The sequence below is a fragment of the Malania oleifera genome, chromosome 9 (assembly GCF_029873635.1).
Source record: "Malania oleifera isolate guangnan ecotype guangnan chromosome 9, ASM2987363v1, whole genome shotgun sequence".
Taxonomy (NCBI): Eukaryota; Viridiplantae; Streptophyta; class Magnoliopsida; order Santalales; family Ximeniaceae; genus Malania; species Malania oleifera.
In genome coordinates this window covers 57,346,399-57,350,592 of record NC_080425.1, presented here as the reverse complement: position 1 = coordinate 57,350,592, position 4,194 = coordinate 57,346,399, and positions in this window count along the sequence as shown.

Below are 4,194 nucleotides of genomic sequence, written 5' to 3'. Positions count from 1 at the left end.
CCGAACAAAACAAAATAAAACAGGACCTATAAAACAAACCTCACACAACAAAATAAAACAAAATATAAACAATATAGGGCATAAGATAAAACCAAAAGGAAAACAGTTAAACATACCTCATTTAAGCCGTACCCATTTTCTCCAATTTATACAAACCATTGTTAACTCTAGGGAGTTAACTATTATTTGTAAACAAACTATTCCTCTCCATAACACCTTGTTGAGTCAAGACATCTGCCACTTTATTCCCTTCTCTATACCAATGATTTATCGAAAAATCTACTCCCTCCAATAACTCTCTCTCTCTCTCTCTATATATATATGTAAACAACCCTAGAATCTTGAAATTGTGAAATGAATAGGCAGGCAGCTATGGTTCTCCATTCTGGCCTTCTAGGTTGTGATCTTGTGCTGTGATCGTCCATCATCCATCTCTCTCTGTCTCTAGACTATCTCACATTCTCACCGATCGACCATCATCTATCTTTGTCAACTCATCTCATACTCTCATATCTAATCTGTAAAGTCTTTGGAGTTTGCCGCAAAGGTCGTGGCCAAGATGCCACTTCTTTGATCCTTGTTGTCATCTTAATTGATTTGTGAATTGATCGATCTATGAACATGCCAACTTTGGGCATTTCGGTCATATTCCTCTTATGCAATGTCCCTAATCACGTGATAATCAGTTCTAAGTCAATAAAAAACTTTTTCGTGCAGAGTCTCTTAAAGTCAGTCTAAGGCCTTTGAGCTTATCTCTCCTATCATGCATGCAATGCATTAATTATTACAGATCTCGAATAGTAATTAATTAAATTACAATAAATAAAATATCTGGGTCTTTATTCTCCAAAACTTCACGAGTTCGGATGATCTTGCTAATATGAATCTGCACACAAACTCGAGAAGTATTAAATACCAGAGTATTTTTCATGATCAAAACGGAATATGACTTATAAGGTCAACAATTTATGTGTCAATATTCATTGAGCTTTCATCTTTCTTTAACTCCAAGCTTCAATATCCAGTAAGCTTTCATTTGATTGTCTTTGGAATATAAGCCTTCAATGATCCTTGTGAGCATTTGACCTTGTATTCTCATACTTAAGTCATGAAATATCATCACTTAACCAAATATGTTAAGTTCCTATGATTTGTTATCATCAAAACAAGATTTTAAGTTTTATAAGGCCAACATCTCTTATCTAAATAAATTATTTTTCATCTATATTTTGAAAAATGATGGGAGAATGTTGAAATATTTTCTAAAATAATTGATTTTCTAGAATGTCTAAACCAGGGCGCAACCAGGTGACCTTGGAAGTGTGACCAGGTCTACTAAACATGAAGAAAGAATCGAATATATTCCAGAATGTGTCGACCAGAGTTTGACCAAGACTCGACCAAGTCTTGACCAGGGTGCGACTAGGTCTAGACTAGGCTCGACCATGGCTTAGCTAGGGTGTGACCAGGTACCCAAAAATCTGCTTCGTGAGTGGCAATTAATAAAATAATTATTTAACAGATTGTTCAAATTTGTACAAATGCAAATTTTTGAAAAATACATAATTCTATCTATTTAAAGACAAAATCAACTCCAAGAATAATATAGAAATATTCAATCGTTCTCTCATTCTCTTTCTCTCAAAAAGCTTTCACAAATTATATCTTTTTCAATCCTGGGTTTTGTTTTTTGTAGAAATAGAATTCGAGAAATTTGTTCAGATTCTTTTAAGGGTGTTTGTGATTGATTTTCGTTTGTGTATAACCCAAATTTATATTAGATTATATTCTGAACTTCATTGTATCCTAAAAATGTATTTGCTGACTCAATACACACCGATCTGGTGGAGGCAAATAACGTTTTAAGGAAAACGACATTATAACGTGCCTTGAAGCGTTTTCTTGCTCTGCAGCATTTTTCTCTATTATTATTTAACATTATTGTTATTTGTAAACTTAGTATTTTGTTTTTTAGGTAGTTTGATGTTTTCTTCATACTAAGAAAACAAAAATATAGGTGATTAGGCCCTTAGGGACTCTATTTTTTTTAATGGTCAAGGACAATATTGGGAAGAAAATTTGAAAAAAAAAATTTTACTTTTAAATCAAAACATTCTTTACAACCGTGAGATACAAAGAGTTAACTATTGCTATAAAAAATTATTAGAAAAATTAAACTATATTCAGAAAGTTAATTTTAAGTAAGTTAAAATTTGCCTAGTGACAAAAAGCATATTTGGTAAAAATAAAATAAAATAAAATAAAAGTATTGATATTTCAAATACTAAATAAAGAAGGCAGATCTCAAATAAAAGAAATAAATTTCTCAACATCTTATAAAATTATTATAAAATCTCTAATATCATTTGCATAAACAATAACATTTGTAAAGAGTAAACAGGAATAACGTTATGAACCTAAAAGTACCCACTAGATAATAAAAGTTAATTTTACTAAATTAGAAAAAAAAACTAACAAATTGTTGATTATATAAACAAAAAATAGCAACTATGAAGATTTTACCTAATAAAATTGCATTCACATAGAAGGAAAATTCTACCAGTTCACAAATATAACCAATCTTTTATGTTAATTCCTAAACTTCAATCTATCTCACCATCAATCCCAAAGTTTTTGAAAATTTCTTTAAATTTCATTGACTTATTGTTAGTTAATATTTTGAATGAAACTCTAAATTATCGCACCAATAGTCTCCAAATGATTGACTAATAAGTTTCAAACTTGTCCCTAAAGTTTGGTGTTGTTGAAACCTAGTCAATAGTTTGAGGAAGAGTATCTAAACTTATTGTTGTGCAAATATGCACCAATGCGTAGCGGAAACACAAATAGAATCAGAACGTATAATGCAACAATTAACGATGAATAATACGAAAACAATCAATCACAGAGAATCAAGAAAAACAATAAAAACACACGACATAAGAATTTACGTGGTTCGACAATGTGCCTACGTCTACGGGAATAAGAGACTGATTTTCATTATCAATCATAAACAAGGGTTACAAAAATAATGTTTATATGCTAACCCTATGTGTACAGAAGGTTTAGAAATGATCTAAAATACTCCTGTGGTAATCCCGGGAGGAAAATCCTCTGAAATCCCCAATCTGTTGATCTTCTCGATTCAAATCTCGTAATCAGCATCGCACAATACTGTCGACAGTTTAATACAGAGACTTAAGTAATCAAACTGAAACTATTGATGATTATCTCTTGAGAGCAAACCGTCGATCAAACCGTCGACCAAACTATTGACGACTCCTTTTTGCAGCTCAACTTCCTTATTCTTTTACTTCACCTTACTTTCTCTGAGCATGTATTCCACTCAATATGAGCCACATACTCCAACAATTTAACACTTCGGGATCAGGTATACCATTACAACACCATTGGTGCAACTTAGTTGGACATAGAAGTGCCACCATGCAGTTCCATATAAAATCCTTCACTGAAACCATTTGTTAGATGAAACTAACTAATTTTGGACATTTGTGACTAATGATGAGATATAAAATTTGGGACATGAGTATGAACAAAGGTCATAGTTTGAAAATTATTGGTGCAATTTATCATTATATAAATGTTTTCATTCCTAATATATCAAAAATCATATATCACAACTATTTCTCTACTCATTGGTACTTTAGTATATAAATTAATTAAATATTGCCTTAATAAATTATAAATTAAAAGTATGACTCATATATGTAAGACACAAAAACTAATCTTGCCACACAAAAAATAAAAAAAATAAAAAAAGAAACATGTTACATTTTTTGTCAAAAAATATTTTGAATGAAATACAATTGTATTTTTCTTTTTTCCCAAAATGCCTTACACGTAATAATGAATAAATAAATGATAGGAATGGATAAGGAAAGCAAATGTTAGTTAATAATGAATGAAAAAATGAAGTCTAATCAAATAAAGATTATGGAGGAAGCCAAAAAAATTCTCATCATGTTTGGTTTGTGAAATGAAATATGAAATCATGTTTGGTTTGTGAAATGAAATATGATAGGAATGGAATGAAATAAATATTTGAATGAAGAGTATTACGAAATCAAAAAAAAAAAAATTGTGATTCCTTTCTACCTGATTTCATTCATATGTACCAAACACGCATTATGATTTTTAATTAAAGGATACAAGTATCCTCGGACAGCATTTCAG